The following is a 19,417-nucleotide window of genomic DNA, read 5'->3' on the forward strand; positions in this document are numbered from 1 at the left end:
TCAATTTTGTGGTCAGCTGGCCTCGGTGCCAGATGCATCACTCCATGGGAGGAAAGTGCCGTGCTCAAGCTGCGACAGCATTGTGCCATGTTCCCTCCCACACCAGACTCCACCGTGACTGACAGATATAGCTCTGCAACCAGTTTCTCAGACAGGCCTGCATTTACTAGGGATGATGCTAAGCAATTTTTTTTTGTATTTCTGAGGGTCTTCATGCTGAGATGTGACTGCTGACATTTTGGCAGTTTGATGTGAAGTACACGGATATATTTTTCTGCAGTCTTGCATACAACATATGAGAACCAGAACTCACCTGTCACAAGTTGCCAACCATAATACACTGTTTGTAAGAAAAAAATAACCTCTGGGAATATCCAAATGGTATTAATACAGTATGGCTGAGGAGTCAGAGGCCATAGGCAAGCCTGGCATATAAGGGCACAGCTGCCATTGACTTTGGATGGTGTAACACTTCCTCACATCACAGTTGCACATGGTCCCCAAGTGACTTCCAATTTAAAGAAATATCAATCTCAATTAAAGAAATATCACAATTGACATTAATCACAGGCATAAGAGTAAAGACATATATAATTTTTTTTTTTCAGGTTTATTATGAAGTCTTAATAAGCAGAGTGAAGCAGAAATCACCTTTAAGCCATTGGATGTTTTTTTTCTGTTTAATCTCATTTTAAAACATATATGTTGTTTCAGTGCCTAAATGATGGGTTCACTCACCCACAACAATTCTTAATATGTGTAACTTCTCTAAAAGTAAATTTTTTAAAATGTCCCATATAGATCCACATCTGGAAATAGAAATAATAAATTTCCTGCAAAAATAGTTGGTTAGAAAATACTTCTTCATACTCAAGTTGAATAATACATAACAGCTAAAAATAATCGATGCATAAACTTCTCAAATTGTAAAATATTATATTTTTAATCTGAGTATGAACAAAGATAAAAAACTAGAGAAGTGCCACAGCATATCTCAGTTGAAACAGCCACCATACACAGAATATTACCATACAACTTCAGAAGATTTCAAGCATCAGCCCATGTAGAGCAACACCATACCACACCAGAAGGCTTCAAGCAGCCACTCTTTATTACGCTTCAGTCCAACCTTTTATACCCCTCATGCCTTACACCTGTGTGCCCTGTGTACCCTTTTGTGTTAGATCAGGAGCCCTTGGCACTCCATGTCTCGTTACCTTCAGTGCTGCTCACCTGTCCTGCACAGCTGTAGCCCATTAGGGATGACGCTCGGCCACAGCCCCACTCCAATTACTGCAAACTTGTGCCTACAGAGAAGTATTTCCAGAAATACAAGCAACCATGAAATTGCAATAATTGGTCTCCTCCTACAAACCATCACAAAACAGTAGTGTATCAATCAATATATCCAGTGGAGTACAATAAATTGCCACAATTTTCACATCTACCTCTACAGCAGTCCTCTTTCCAACTCCTCTCTTCCAGTGAAATCCCAGCACATTCCTAACAGCCAACTCACCTCAATTCTCCCACAAGCAATACTTTGCTATAGTTTGTTTTCATTCATTTTGTTCATCCTTTCACTGAAACAGCAGTCCTTGTGTTATAATTCACCAAAAAACTCACCACAAACCCCAAATTTATACACCCTTTAAAAGCTTGCAAAGCCCAGTCCCACAATATTTAACATAATTACATATACATGATACAGAACCTGATCTTGCATTCCAAAAAGGGCTTCATTGAACCAAAATTCCCACAACGCTGAGCAGAAGCAGCAACATATCTCATGACACCCAAAGTCTTTCATATCCAATCAGTACAGTCAATCTCAAAACAACTTAATTTGTGGCTGAAGAAGCACAGTTACTGAGTGATGTGCATCTTGCAATGCTATGTGCTGCAATCATTTTTATATCAAGCCCATGTAATCACCAGGCCACCCTGGGGAATGCTACTGACTAAAGAAACAACTGATAACTTAATATACAAAATGCACAATCTCACCAGATACCCTAAGACCATTGCTGGTATTTTTGCTATCACTAAAAGCTGCTGTTCCTGAGAACAAGGATCAAATAGGAGGAAAACCCTCAAAAGAAAAAATAAATTTGTAGAATTATTATTATTATTATTGTTAACCCAATTTTGAGGTTAGACAAATCATGGTGCAAAGCAGTTAATCCTGTGACTTCAGATCACTTCAAGCAACATGGCATAAAAAATCCCACACTAAGTAGTTTATTTTGTACCCATTTTATTTTGCTATTAAGATACTTAATGTCATGAATTATGAAAGAGAATATGCATTCCTTAAAATTGATATAAAATTCACAATATGTGAAATTTTATTAAAGAAAAAAGGCAACAAATAGGTTTAGACTTCCTTAGAATGTTGAAATACAGACAGAAATATAGAAACTAATGGCATTGGTTTTCTTTAGTTTCAAAATGTTGGATTTCTGTAGGGTTTGAGTTGTTTTTGATTCATGTGCAAATAAAACTAATGGAAAATTTATCATTCTCCGTTTTTGTCTATTTGTGTGTGTGTGATGATCTATGGTGCTGCCTAGATGATTATACTTCACCATCTGGTTAACCTTATCAGCAAGACACTAGAAAACAAATCCTGTGCCATACAATTTTATCTATACTTCAGTTATTCTGATCAGAAGCTGTTACCCAAAAACTATGAAAAATTGTTATGGAGACTTGAAATGTGCTGCATAAACCACTTGTGATTGAATTGAACTAAGAGCTCCTGAACTATTCAAGGAAAAATATTATCCCCCAAAACTCCACTCATGATCATGGTTTTCATGAGTGAGTATATGCTATGTTTGATACTAGACAAATAGATAATACTGGTTGGTACCAAAGTACTGAGAAAGCAGAGCACTCAGAAGCAGGTTAAAGCTCTTCATATGCAAAAGCTACAAACATTCCTGTCTCAGTAACTTTAGAATTTAGAAAAATAAGCAGCAAGTAAATTTTGCATTTGATTCTTCAGGGGAAAATGGACATATTTATCCTATAGATCAATAGTTACATTCAAAGTCTCACACAGTTGTTATCCATATGCACATGTGAGAGAAAACTCTTTAATGTATAGCATAAGAGGTAAGCAGGACTAATATCTCATATACCACATGACAGTCATGCTGATGACCATAAGTAATCTCCTATTAAGAAAGCTACTTTCTAAAGGATGTATTTCTTTTTTAATTCTTGAAAATTAATCTTTCTCAGTGTTTGAAACAATAGAGTCTACTAAACAGGCCACTGAAACCTTAGAACAAATTTAGTCCATGCTAGAAAGTGCAGGTTATCAGGCATACTGACTGGTTCTTCTAATTCCTCTGGGAAAAAGATTTTCCAGAGCAGACTTTTTTACTTGTAGGCATTCTCAAAAAAAACACAGTGACCTGCTTTTTCTAAATGGCAGCAAGGAAAATGTTACCTAATCATTTCTCCATTGTTGGCAAAGGGAGAAGCCTTTATGAAGTAAAGGCAAATATTCTAATTGAAGTTGATAAAAGAATATATCTCCAAGAGATGAAAAAACCTTGCTCAGCTTTTCTCTTGCAGTTTTCTCTCGCAAAAATACTAGAGTCCCACTGTCTACTGTAAGGCAGCTTCCAGCTGTCATAGTTATAAAGAAAAGAGGAAGAGAAAACCAAGCATAAAGAGGTACATTGTTACTACCTCACAAGAGTAATTCAATATTCCTCAGGTGATACTCCAAGTAGATTGTCCAGCCTAAACTGTTTGGTGCAGTATTTTTTTTTAAACATAATTAAAATTTATCATAGTTTAAATTCTATTTAGTGCTATGTACCATACAAGGTCATAAACAAAGAGATTAGCTTTGCAAATGAATGCAAACTGTTCTACTTGGACATAACATTTCAGTAGTTAAGCAGAGCTGCTTGGATTAACCACTACTAATGTGATAAACAAGAAAAATGAGTAAATCAAAAGGAAGTAGGGAGAAATTACCACAGGAAGGCAACACAGAGTAAACAAAACTGCCTATAGTCCATGTCAGGCCATAGTACAGAGCAGGATTAGGTGTGTGTAAACCTTGCATCTCAGTGCTACAGCAGATACATAGTATATTGCATCCCACTGCTGAAGAAAGGCTGCAATGAATTACAGCATTCCACATAAATTCTCTAATTTATGCCAGAAGCTGTCATAATCCCTCCCTTTGACAGAAACTTCTTTATTTCAACTCTCAGGAGAGTTGCATCAAATAATCTGCTGCACTGCATCATGCATATTACAGACACACACATCCTTTACAGCAGGACTTCAATATCGTGGGCAGCCCAGACTGTTATTTTCAGAAAGAACAAAGCCAGAATCTTCTGATAAACACCTCACTGTAAAGGAATTGAAAAATTTTTGTTTGCAAAACAAAACACACACTCTTGTGTTTATCGTAACCCCAATGACACAAGTTAGGTTTTCCCTCAACATAAAATCTCAAAAATTACCTTAGAGGGCCACCACATCCTGCTAACACAGAATTTAGTATTCTACATTCCAGAGGAATTGCATCCTAACCCCTGTTACAATTTCTCTCTTCCTCATACCTACATAATGCCAAGAGCTTTGAAATGCATTAGTATGCAAATATCTTGGGTGGCTTTACTACACATTTATATTGCAGAGTAATCAATAAATTATTATTTCAATATTTATTGGAATCTCAAAATAAGAAAAAAGACAGATTACACAAATCCATCTTAGTTGATTAATGGGTACTCCAGCAAAAGGCATACACTGATGGAGTGGGTCAGTATGCAGACTATATTACTGAATATTTCAGCTCAGTTGTAAATATAGTATCTGTTTCTCTTAGGGAGTGTCACACTGAGTGCAGTATAAAAGGCAATAAATTTCAACAGATTAATTAACTCTTTGGTTACTGGGGCTGTGTGTCACCTATCCTGGCACCTAATAAAAAATCCTTTAATGCCAAGACATAAAGAAGGGCCTCTTTGAAAATGAGTTATTAACAGCATTTTGTGAATAGATGGAGAAATTGTAGCCCAGCCATTTAAGTGTCATAAAGTGCAGCAAAGGCTGCTGGAGGCCTCTGAGGGACGCCAGGCAATACCATAACAATCAAATCTGAGATGGAAGAGGGATTGAGCTGTCCACTCAGAATTTTTATATTGTCAAAGAGCAGCGAGGAAATAATGTGATCAAGAAGTGAATTAACCTTGTGTGTGAAAGAGAGGGGATGATCTGATGGAAAAGGCAGTAAAGTAAAAATCACTCCATAATGCCTACATTGCAGGCTGGTCATGAGGGGCCCCTAATGTCTGCAGGCTGTCAGGGAACAGATCCAGCCCTCTAAGTACCATAAACCCATTACCTGCATTAGTCAGTAATTGGAATACATTTATTCATACTTTCAAAGTTCTTAGGAGGTGCTGGCTAACCACATGGTTAATTTCTCAAATTTTTTTTGTTTCTAGCCTTGTGATAGAACAGGGAGTCTTCTGGGGCAATTAATACTCAAAAAGGCATGAAAGACTTATCTACCATATTACATTTATACATATGTCTATAAAACACCATACAGTTTAATCTGGTTTCCTTGGTGTCAATTCCTATGAAGCAATGCTGGCATTCCCAGTAAATAACAAGCTACAGAAATTTGCAGTGTTGGAATTGAGGCAACCATATGAGAGGACTTCACCAAGGAGAAAATAATCCATACCAAGTTTAACAAGGTTGCTTTGACCTAAATCTCTTTAGTAACATGCTAGTCAAGAAAGAGGCTGTGAAAGTCATACAGTACATTTCTGCTCTGTAGGAGCATGGAAAGTTTTTTATTCTTCATCTTACACAAGACAAAAATTTTCCTGGAGCGACTCATTTTGGAAGTTATGAACAAAGCCTAGAAGTAAATGATTTCCACTCAGCCCAAACCTCTCGTATATACAAAACTCACAATGATATGTGATACCAATGGAGTCTAGCATAAGAAAAATCTTGGATGGACACACATATCTATAGTGGCCCACAAGTCTAGCTAGGTAAAGGACGTGAAGAGTGGGTTCATACCTGATGTTTTGCATGATTAAAACTATCCTTCTATTCTTAAGGCTGCCTTCCTCATAAAAGAATTGTTCACCATAACCTCAAGGTAGAACATATAACTGTGCAGTGAGACCTAAGACCATCTAGTTGCAGCATCATTATATAAAGCAAGCACTAGTAAAACATCTTTTGGAGAAGGTCTCCCAAATTTTTATTCTGACTAGTAGAAGTAGGCAGAATTACAAAATCAATATGTAAGTTTAACAAATATTTTAAAATGTACTATGGTTTTCAAAGAATTCTCACTTTGTGAGGAAATTTTAGTTATCATCCATTCCTGTATACTGTAGCTCATCAAGCAATCAAAATCAAGTTGAAAAATGCAAGAATGCAAAGTCTCCTTGTTGCTGCCAACAGAATTTGCCAAAAAGAGTACATTTCCTAGTCAGCCACTGCCATGAGAGGAAGGGCACAGGACTTGTGTGTAAGTCATCTCCCTTAATAGCTCATGTTCAGTCACCATTCTGAGATGGTACTGCTGGTGGTTGTTCTCGACCAGCAAATCTCTCAGTCCAGCCCAGCACTTCTGACTCTCAGCATGTGAACACGGTTTTAGTTTAACCGAGATAGTTTAGTAAGAATTACTGTTGTATTTAAATTTCAGACGATCTAGCACAGGCCATCCTTTCATTCATCAAACTGACATGAAGAAAACAAAGATTGCAGCTGACACTTCTGCAAATATGACAGACAAGCTTTTGTGAAACTGTTCTTGTATTTACTCAGAGGATTTATTAACATAAGAAAGGGATATAACATAAAGATAATAATAATAAACAAAGTATTTTCCACTCATTGTGAATGCATTATCTTCCTCAAAATCTATTCAGTGGTCAACAACAGCAGGACTTGAATGACTTTGGAAGCTTTGGACATGTTTATCTAACAAATTACATTATGAATATAACCATTGAGTTCTTCTCTGCTCCATCAAGATTGCCCACACTCTTTTATGTTCATGACAAACATACAGCAAAATACCTTGTCTGTCAGCATTATATTAACTTATCCTCAGAAACTATGCAAAAGTTGCCTCTAGGCACATTCCTCCAGGGCATGGAAAAGTGCATCCCTAATCTCCCTTTCCCTTCTGTTCAATCAGCCAAATATCCAAAGCAACTAAGTGAGCAAAAAATACTGGAGAATACATTCATAGCTGAAATTAGGTTAGTCACTTTCATCTCTGAAGAACAACAAATAATGTATCCACATCCATTACCTAAGAAAATATGGAATCAAGATGTGCCTTGCTGAACAGATTAAAAAGCATTTTCACTTAAAAAAATCCCCAAAACCAAGCATTTTTTCAGCAAAACAGATGAATGAAAAAGTCTTTCCCCAGGTCTGCAGAGCAGCAGGAAGCACCAAGTAAGGCTCAAGCACAGCAAAATTAAATCTAGCACAAGTCCAGGCACAGACTGCCAAGTATTACATGCAGCAGGGAAAACTTTGCATCCTTCTACCAGACTTTCAGTTCAGTAGTAGGTGAAAATCATCACTTTAGTAACCTCACACTGATAATCCAATTGCTTGAAATGAAAAATATTTTTGCCAAAGAATATTAAATTCAGGCAACATTTGCTGAGTCTAATAGCGTTCAAGGACATGGCCACAAATGTAGATCAATGTTTCAGACTCTTCCAGATTGGTGGGAAACAGATACTTTACTACTCAACAAACATTACAGAAATTGAAATCTCCATGAAAAGCTTGTTTAGTTGTTCAGTTGCATTTTTAATTCCTTAAAATTCATTACTTAATCCACAGGCTTCATGTTCCAGTAATGAAATGGGTACAAACTATTAAGAGGAAAATTTATTTATGCAATAGTACTATTCACATTCATGATCAGAGAAGCCTTACTGATCCTGACTAACTCTTCAATGTCATCCAACAAAAATCAGGTTGAATTAAACTTTTTCCATGACTAGGCTACATACACAAAGATTTCTAAAAAAAAAAAATAAATCACAGAACAGAAACATGCATATATGAGTTTGTTTTTTTTTTTTAAATGATAAATGCACCAAGACAGCCAAATTTTGAGAACAAAGACAAGTACGCCTGTCTTCAGCAACAAATTAAAAAAATTATAAGAATCAGCCCACATTTTAAATGGCAAAGTAAAGTCAAACTGTCCTTAAAGGTAGAGCATTCTGGGACAATGATCACTGGGCTGTGAAAGGAATTAATGAGCTCTAACAGTACAAGTACTACTGCCCACTGTGTTATAAATGCTTCACTCTCTTCTTCAGTTTTCTCACCTATAAACAGGAGCTGGAATAAAAAACAGCATGTGTTGAAAAATTACTTGTGAGACCTTACCTTGGCTTCAGAAATTATCGGACACTGTACTAGATTAAAGTATTACAGATAAATGGTTAGACTAAAAGGCCATATTTCTATGCAGATGACTTTTCACCTCAGTAAATGAGAAAACAAAATGGTTCTCATTCTTTCGTAACAGAAAATGTTAAAAATGGATGGTGTGACTCATGAAGCATCAGTATTCACCACTTAAAGTCATTCCTACCACGACACTCCCTTTGAACTGAGCTGAGGAGATGTTCATTTTTCTAGCTGAGCAAATTAAACACCTACATGGACACTCCAGCATGTAAAACATTGAACATTAAGAGACTAAAGAATCCCATGGAAAATTACACAAAGAAACTCTGCTTCAATCTAAAAAAATACAGATATTTTTATTTTGGAAGAGTCACAGAAAGGTGTCCAGACACCTCAGCCAAAAACAGTGGTCCTAGTTAGGGAAAATTGTTCTGGTGAGTGAACTATCAAAGTGTCTAATAGGGAGATTCCAAACTACCAGGTTGCAAGCTAGCACAGTTCTAAATACTTCTCATAAGAAATGTCCTTTAAGATAGCTGAAGTGTAATATCTTACAAGCAAAGGACCATGAAATGAATTTTTCTATACAACCAGGTGCTCTTCTAATACAATTATAGTATAATATGTTTTCAGAATGGCCAATTGAGATTATTGCTCACACAAACAAACAGAATAATTCTAAACAATTTTACCAGTCAAAGTATTTGCCACAGCCATTACCATTAAAAGAACACTGCTTTATGTTAATGAACCTAAATTTCTTTTTCTCTTTAAAAGAATTGATTAATGTTCAACATTAAATGCAGTGGATACACAGGAACTAAAGGCCACTAGTTTCTACTAAAACAAAAATCATTTAACACTATCTTTCCTCCTTTACAGTGAACTCTGCTGATTCTTGCTTATGGAAGGATTTTCTGCCACTAGCTTTTGTGCCTCAAGTAATTTTCATCTTTCTCACACACCATTAATAATGCTAGTGCTCCAGGTATCACTAAACAATATAATTAATGGAGCCAAAGAACACTGCAACCTAGCCATGTTGCAATGTGATTTGGGTCTATAAGGAACATGCTGAAGGCTTTGGACAAATTGGCCAGATTACCCCCAAATAATAATGCTGTGTAGGTTCAGGAAAAGAAAAAAATATGCAGAAATACACTACCTTCAACATATCCAAGCAATCAGAATATAACTGTATTAAACTGAGAATAATATGCATGTTATAATGCTGCTTCACTTATTTGTAAATATCAGTTTAAACTGCTTAGCAAAGGAAAAAGCTTGTAAGATGGACCATAGGGAAAAAAAAGACTTTTGATTATTGGCCTAAGTTCAGCAGCAGAGTTAGCAATTTATGGACTTGATTATACCTTCAAAATGAACAATAACCCAGTAACTACTGCAGTAGAAAGGTACTAAATTTTTATGATATGGAGTAATCAGGTTGGCTACTGAAGACATAGTAGACACACTGCAAAGAAGAAACAATCTACATTAAAATAGTCAAGTAACAAACTCCCTTCTTGAAAAGGATATTTTTCTTTATATGATGTCTTTAGCAGACGGTAGGCTGTTTCTTTAAATGAATGCTTATGACACACATAATTTTCAGGCACACTTCGTTACAGAAACAGGCACCACAGTGTACATCATGTTTAGAAATAAATAGAGCTGTCATACTTGGATTCATATTGACATTTACATCAGACTCTTAATCTGTGTAGATTTGACAGATGGGAAAAAGTCAGCCACCCCACATATAAATGACACTTACATATTCATAATCAACATATTTTTGTTTGTTTACTCAGTAAAGCAAAACTAGTTTATTTTTACATCTCTACTATGGCAGTAAATAATCTAACATTTCACCATATTTGGAGATGGTATGCCATATTATTGCAATTACTATTTCCAGTAAAAAAAAGAGGTGAAAATATAGTGATGCTTTTCCAAACAAAAAAAAAAAAAAAATCAAGTATTCTTTTTTGTAGAAGATTTTAAAAAAATATATATTCTTTGTTTCATGGTGCAATGGATACTCACAGACTGTGGAATTAGCAAATTCATGCAAAATCAGTAAATTTTCCCTTCTATTTCATGCATGAATTTTTAATAAAAAATTAAATAAAAATGAAGTACCTATGATAACTCATAGTTACCATATACTCAAAGAAATACATACCAAATACTCAAAGAAATGTAGTGCTTTATAATTACTTAATGCCTACAGGAGTAACTCAGTTGCTATAAAAATTATGCAAATAAAATTTCAAAATAGAACTCAAAATTCAATAAAATTCAAAATTCAATAAAATTCAAAATTTAATAAAAATTATATAAAAAAATTTTTGACTCTACAATGTTTTTTTCCAATTTCTTTCTATTATCTAGAACTTCAAGCTCTATTTACACTGTCCTCTCCTGACTGTCACTGTAATAAGTTGAGCACAGATTTGGGCATGATCCCTGTGTAGTTAGATGCTGGATGTATCCATGTATCCATTTTTTAAGAAGGCCATGAAGTCACATAAGACACAGGACAAATCTTAAGGCATTGCATTTAACGTTCTAGATATCAATTTATCTTTGTCAGTTGCATTTGTTGTGCTACGAAATATTATTCCATTCAAACATTTTACATAGACTATGGATACATCATATCTTACTCTATTTTAAAAAGCAAACACTTTAAAAAGCAAAAAGAAAAATTTACCAAAATATTTAATCCTAATAAAAAGAAACCAACAAAACACCAATAATGCAGGAAATCCTCAAAGCTTTGAAAAGACAATGGAGTTCCAGTCATCCTTGCATTCTCTCCACACACAGCAGGAGATGCCAAAAAACCATGACCATGCAGACAGTGCACTACACCAAATGGAGTGTGCACCATATGAATTACTATGTATTTCTATTTTTTCCCTGAGTTATTCCCCTGGTTAAAGAGGCATATTTGCTGTAAATTTATGCAAATTTGACCACAGCTCAAGTTGTCTTGCTGAAAGAATCTAGATGTTATCATAGTAATAAAAAAGATTCAGCATGGGCAAACAAGATACTTATTATGTAACAATTTTTTTTTCAAGTCGCTCTAAAATAAAATATTATGTAAATAAAATATTTATACATTTTCTAGGACATCTGTAACAGAAAACATTCCTGATTACACTAAATTATACAAACCAACCCAAAATGGAACCTTTTAGCAGAAGAATATGCCAGAGGGGGAAGCTGGCACATAGAGAAGCATCTGGTTTTGATAGCATTGATCATTTGAATTTTGCAGAAATTGAGTGATATTTTTCACCAAAAGGACCAGAGGAAGCTGTACCTAGCACATGTCAGTCCAAAAGAGAATACACCCAATGACAAGAAGACAACATCTTTGTCATCAGCTCTGTGACTGCTCTGGTAATTTCTCTGTAGTCTTTTCACACATGGAAGATATAATTTTATGTTGATTTGGGACAGGGAGAATTAGGCTCAATTGCAAATAGTTTCCCTGGTCATTCTTCCCTGTAGTGTGCCTTACAGATCCATTCTCAGATAACTGCAGGGTAGAGATTAGAATACCTTAAGAGAATTTACCATTAAAATGGTTCAGTACACAGAGGATGAGTTCCCAACCCTTATAAAACACCAGAAAGAGTTAACACAAGAGGGACATCTGCATTCCCTTCTTACCTTAGACACTGGAGTCCATTTAAACATGAGCATATCATCATATCTTGTGGCATACCAGTTCTCATATCATCATATCTTGTGGCATACCAGCATACCAGATGCCAATAAAGCAGTGACAAAACTACTTCAGGGGAATGCTGCTTTAGTTTTGAAAGATACTAGTAAGACACTATAAAATATCATTAAAACACCCATGAGTACAAAACAAGTGATGTGAAAATTCATTTCAATACCTTCTCATGCATAACACTTTAGTTACTTCAGATTACATTATGCTACAGAGGTTTTTCACAATCTTGCCTTCAGAAAATTTGAGAATACATATAAAATCCATTATTGATTATGCCACTTCTTTAGTAATAAATAGAGTATATTGCTTTTAACTTTAATTGTGATTAATTCCCAGATGATTTTGTTTTCTAGCATGTCAGCAAAGTACACAGACTTCTTTGACACCAATTATAACTTATAACCTAATTCAGAAGACGAAAACAATGTGGTATAAAAATTATTTCAATTATCTTTTAAGAGGAATTAAGATATAATTTTTAGATAAACATAAAAAAGTGTCATTCTCTAGCCAAGCCTGTCCAAACTTACTCTCTTCTCAAAGTTACCAATCAGAAGTATAAGACAGACCACCATATTCTTCTTTTTTCTTCTCCTGAGAGTTATCAATCTTTCCAGTACACACCTGAAACAAAAAAAAACCTGTTTTGTTTGTTTTCTAGGAATATACCTTGCTTGTCAAACACCAACTTCCAAGTTTATGTACCTGGAAATACCACATAATGCATAAGTACAATTATGCAGGAGAAGAAAAAGAGGGGAAAAAAAAAAGAGAGAGAGAAAAAAAAGAGAAAAAAGGAAAACCTGAGGATGTACAGGCCTGTCAGTCTCACTTCTGTGCCCAGCAAGACCATGGAGTAGATCCTCCTGGTCACTATGCTGAGCCACATGGAAAATAAGGAGGTGATTCATGACAGCAAACATAGCTTCAATACAGGCAAATCATGCCTGACGAATTTGGTGGGCTTCTGTAATGGAGTTACAGTGGTAGTGAAAAAGGGAAAAGCAATTGAAGCCATCTGCCCAGGTTTGTGCAAAGCATGTGATGTTGTCCCACACTGTGCCATTGTCTCTAAAATGGAGTGAGATCAATTAGATGGGTGGACTGCTTAATGGATAAGGAATTGCAGGGATAGTCGCACTCAAACAATTGCAATCAATGGCTTAACGTCCAACTGGAGACCAGTGATGAGGGGCATTCCTCAAGGGTCAGTGTTGAGACTGTTACTGTTTATCATTTTCGTCCATAACATGGAGAGTGAGATTGAGCACACCTTCAGCAAGCTGGCCAGAAAGCCAATCATAACTTGGGCTGCATCAAAAGACGTGTGACCAGAAGGTCAAGGGAGGTGATTCTGCACCTCTACTCCAGTCTTATATAACCCCACCTGGAATTCTGTGTCCAGGGTCTGGGGTCCACAACATAAGCAGGACATGGATCTGTTGGAGCAACTCCAGAGGAGGATCATGAAAAATATCAGAGGGCTGGAGCACCTCTCCTATGAAGACAGGCTGAGAGTTGGGGTTGTTCAGCCTGGAGAAGAGAAGACTCTGGAGAGGCCTTAGAGCAGCCTTCCAGTACCTAAAAGGGGCCTGCAGGAGAGCTGAAGACAGAGTATTTACAAAGGCATGTAGTGGCAGAACAAGGGGGAATGGCTTTAAACTGAAGGAGGGTAAGTTTACATCAGATATTAGGAAAAAATTGTGATTACCATGAGGTACTGGAACACACTGCCCAGAGAAGTTGTGGACGCCCCATCCCTGGAAGCATTCAAGGCCAAACTGGATGGGGCTTTCAGCAGCCTGGTCAAGTGGAAGGGTGTTTCTGACATGACAGGGTGATTGGAACTAGATAATATTTAAAGTCTTTTCCAACCCAAACCATTAGATGGTAACTTCACTTATCAATTCCATGACCTTCACAGTACTGTTCAGTCCTAGATTCATCCAGACTGATAATCCGTTAAAGCTCCCTAAGTGAGCATTACAGAGGCCAAAATCTTAAATTACTTCAAAGCAATAGACAAAGTGTAGAAGGAAATGTCTACTGGAGACCATCAAACAATCTACATACAACCTCCACAAAAGTAACTAGCACAAGTCAGGGGCCTATGCTAAGAGGGGGACTACCTAACCTATCCTCAAGTCCCTATACTCCATCACAGAGAATGGCTAAACACCTTTGACTTGACCTAACACTTGTTCTCAGGTTACTTCTCACGCTTAGATATGCCTCAGCATTTATCAAAACACACACCACATATCTCCAGGACATATAAACAGATTCATCCTTACTCAGCAAACCTTCCAAACCTTACACTTCAAGAAAAAATACCCATCACACCTTCACTTCTCAGAAGCAGGGCCTGAATTCAAACCTTGCACATCCACAACATACTCTATTAATTACAGTCTTGAAGGACCAAAATTATTTCAAAAATAATGCAATAGGATGGTGAGAATTTTTTTTTACAGAAAACATTCTGTCAATTGACCTGCCTCACTAGTACTTATTCAGCCATTGTCCCCAGCATAACACAAGACCTGCAAGGCACAAGTGAGATCACTTTTACTCCCATGATCTGGAGTGTCATCAGTGTGATGCTGTCAATACCAAGTCATAAGCCTGTTCACAACTGTGTATTAATAAAAAGAAATTATTTCAAAGAAGGCTGCTTGTGACCTAAACTGACCAGTTAAAAAGAAGTGGTGGTTACTTCAACCACCTCCAATCACAAAGTACAAAACTATTTAAGCACAATTTTTCTGATATCAACCAGTTATGACTGCAAAATTCTCTACATTTTTATTCCAAGTAAGTCATAGAATATATATCTGGACATCCACTCTCTCTGAGCAAATTACTTACTGTTTGCATTTCTAAGTACTAGCATTTATATGCACCAGTGACGAGACAGAAATAATGAAGTTGTATCTAGACTGTTATCAACACTTGATAGATTATCTGTCTGGCCCTACATTCCATGTTTTAAGTGCAATTTAAAAATTTAAAAATCAGTATTACAGTACTTTGTAATGTCAGAAGGCAGAACTTTAATTTAACTTTATAATTCTAGATACAATAGCTTTCCCTTGAATATGAAGTGATGTATCACACATTCCAAGCTTTGTATTCTATAATCATAGAGCTTTTTGTTACTGTTAAAGCCACAATTTAGGTTCTGAGACAGTAAAATGCAGTAGTACAAGGAATACATTAGAAACGGTTTTTTAAATTAGGCTAAGAAAAATCACTGCACCTGGAATTTAAGCACTGAAAATTATAGGAAAGTGTTCAGAAAACATTTATTACAGAAGCCTAAACAACATACAGATTTTAATAACATATATATTAAAACATATGGATCTTTAATTAACTAGTCATCCTCTGATGGACACTTATTTCTAATTTTGAAAGTATTCTGAGAAGAAAGTCCATCAAGACTTTCTCATGTGTGTGTGTCTTTTGTTTGTTTGTATTCTACTGCATCTCAGAGTAACAGCAATCAAAACCTGTAGGGGGCTGGCTGAAAAATTTTACTGTATTAAATCACCAGAAATATGATTATGTCTGTCAACAGGAGAGAAGAATTATTGTTTTCCCCCTTTTCCCCATGCTACAGAGGTAAACAGCTGCTCTTTTTTTCTTTCAGTCAAGCTTCTAAGTTTACCTAACTCCCACTAAGTCAGCAGATGACCAGTTATGACAGCCAAAACACATTTTCATCTAACCAAAATACTTACTTTTGTGTAATACTTAATTGTCTCACATGTAAACCCTAAGACAAAATCAACAGAAAAAAATGACCACTTTGCATGTAATTCCCCACCATTTTTGATAAAGATGATAAAGCAGTAAATGATATGAGCTTTAGCTGCATCAAAACTCACAAACTGCATCCTCATTGACTTATGCTCTGATAGACTTATGTCAACATAGAAGATTCTAAAAATATTTACCCAACATACATCTCTGAGAGGTGGATTCAAGCATTTGAAAGTGGTATTAATTTGCCTTTCATACTGAAATATAGCAAGCCACCCTCATTGCTCTGCTTCATTAGCTTGATTTTATGTATAACCCTGGTTAAAATGTTCATGGATACTTGTGTATACTCATGGTATACCTGCACACGTTTCATGGGGAAACATACCCGTATTGGGTAATTTTGCCACACATAGGAAATATTTTTTACTCCTTTAAGTTCTTAATAGCAACACACATAATGCCACAAAGATATTACTGTCCAAAGCCCATTGACAAAATGCAAGATGTGCACCTATTATAAATACTCCATATTTGTGTTCTCTTCACAAATAAGAAGTGCCTAAAACCTTTGTTCTGGTTTATAGGAAGTGGGTACAGGGGTACCATTTCACTGCAGAAAAATTAGAGTTGCTCGTATTGAATGGGTATGAAAACAATCTAGACTTGACAACAAAGGCAACAAAGCCTATTATGGAGCTGACATTTCTAAATTAGACTGTAGTGAACAAAATCTTTTGTTAATAAAACTACAGCCAACAGCATTATTGTGTACCTTCACAGAAGAAAAAAAAATAGGATTAAGTTTGTGCACAGACTAAGCTTTCCTATTGGTACCTTGAGCAGGACAAAAAAGAAGTACAGACAGGGAGTGTGAGAACTTTGAGATCTTTAATACTTCCACTGTCTCTGCTTGTGATGTACAACATCTATTTCCTGGATAATCAGAGAAGTTAGGTCCCCAGAGCCTGAATCCAGTACCTTTCATAAGCCATAACTTCATTTTTACAAATGATAAAAGAAAATGTAATTTGCTTTCCAGCTTTACCAGTAATCCATACGTGTTCATATTGCAGACTGCAAAAGCATCTGTGAGATCAATAATAAACATCCTACTCATCATTTACTCTTCTGATTTATTTAAAGAGAACATTCTCCAGCATACCTGCCACTTTCCAGTTGGAATGATGGAATCCAGATAATAGAAATAGAAAAATACATTGCAAACAACAAAATATATGCTCTTTAACAACAGGCAGGAGACTCCCAGAACCAAGCAGCCTAATTTCTATATTTCTGAATTAAAAAAAAAAAAAATACAGTAGGGTATCAACAAGTCTCAGATGTGAGAAAATACCAGATCACATCTGCCAGTGTGTTTCTCCTCAATACTCTTCCTAATCAAGAGACTCAAATACTCAGGTTCCTTCCACCCAGCTACAGGTTATTTAGTCAGTCCAACTCAGTGGTGCAATTTGATTTTTCCTGCTATCTGCCTGCCTTCACTGAGTCAGTAAGACACACTCAGAGAAACAGAGAACAGGTAAGGTTAGAAGGGACCAAAGGAGGTCATCTAGTCCAACCACTCTGTTCAAGCAGGGTCCCCTTGAGCACATTAGTCAGGATGGTGTCCAGATGGAATATCTGGACACCATCCTGAAAATCTCCAGTGAAGGAGAATCCTGAATATCTCCAGTGAGGGAGAATCCACAGCCTCTCTGGGCAATCTGTTCCAATGCTCAGCCACACAGAGAGAAAATAACTTCTTCCTCATGTTCAGGTGGAACTTCCTGTGTAATCACTCCACTTAACATCTGTAACAGTAAAGTTTATTACAGCTGACATATCCAGAGAATTTATTTACACAAAACTAGAGAATGCCAGCTGATCACACACAAGCATGAATATATTTACTTGAGTTACTGGGGTAGTTACTTCTGTCACGGAGATCCATATTGCTGCAAAAAAAAAGCACAATTGCTTATGAAATGTGAAATCCTTCAATCAGGTAAAGGAAACTTGAACCAAGAAACACTGGAACTTCACAGTGTGGCTGCAAGTATTTTTCTCAACAAACACTAGTCCTGTTTTTCAGAAATAGCTAGTTGCTAAAAGGTTTTAGGGGGTTCAATTTTTTATTTGTTTATTTATTTTTAAGTAACCATTGCACATTTAAGTTTTGGTGTTTGCCACTAAATAAATATCCTCAAAAAATATGATGCTAAATATTGGAGCAGATGTTGCTAGTATCTATAATACACATTGATTTACTATACTAACATTGGATAAGGTAAAAAAAACTTAAAATATTGTAAACATAAAAGCTTGAATTTCCTAAATATAAATCCCTTGTCCTGTAGTGATTATGTATAATGTTAAATACCTCTGCACATAATTACAGAAAACCCCCACTGCCATTATATAGACAGATATGAATAATAACTGGGTTTTATGTATTTTCAAGCTACATCTAATTTGCATATTTTGCTCAAAATGCCTTTAGCTACCTTTCTTCTAAGTTCCTTACCTGATTCCTTTGGCCATTATGCTCTACGCATTCTGCTGTTATTGCTCTCATTTACCTTTTCGCCTGTCATTATTAAATACTTTTATTATTTCCTTTCTGCAGCCTCATGCGGAATGATCACAAGAATACCTCTCTCTAAATGCATTTTTCTCCTTTTTTTTTTTTTTTTTTTTTTTTTTTTTAATGAAAGCAACAGCTTTGTGTGGGTGATTCATTGCTCACATCAGAACAGCAGAGCATCAAACACACCTCGGGAAAAAAAAAAAAAAAAAAAAAACACAACTTTTTCAGGACTCCAAATAATCCTGATGTCACCGTGGTGTGAAATACGATCGCCTGCTGCGGGAGGCAGAGTGTTAAGGTAGTGCTAGTCGCTGCAGACCTACAGCAGCGCCTGACTGCAGCACACCTGGGAGGCGAGGTGACATCCCTGTCCCTCCTCCTGGCAGCTGCAGGGAGCCCGGGCAGGCAGGGAGCTCCGCAGCCCCTCCCGGTGCTCCCTGGGCTCCTTGCCCGCGTCCCGGCTGCTCGCTGGCGGGGCAGGGCGCAGCGGGGCTGTTGCTCTGCCGCAGCACCCTGGGGTGCAGCCGGTGGAGGAGGCGATTGCCCTCCTCCGCTTGGCCCTGCGAGGCCGCATCTGGAGCGCGGTGCCCCGTTCTGGGCTACTCAGTACGAGACAAGCAGCTCCTGGAGAGCTCCAGTGGTGGGACGCAAAGGTGTTTTGGGGTCTGGAGCACCTCTCTTAGGAGGAGAGACTGAGGGAACTGTGGATGTTTAGTCTGGAGGAGACTGAGAGGGAATCTCATTAATGCATGTCAATATCTCAGAGGCAGGTGCCATGAGGACAGTGCCCGGAGAGAGGGTGAGGAGCAATGGCCATAAACTGAATCAGAAGTTCC

The sequence above is a fragment of the Lonchura striata genome, chromosome 1, assembly GCF_046129695.1.
Source record: "Lonchura striata isolate bLonStr1 chromosome 1, bLonStr1.mat, whole genome shotgun sequence".
NCBI lineage: Eukaryota > Metazoa > Chordata > Aves > Passeriformes > Estrildidae > Lonchura > Lonchura striata.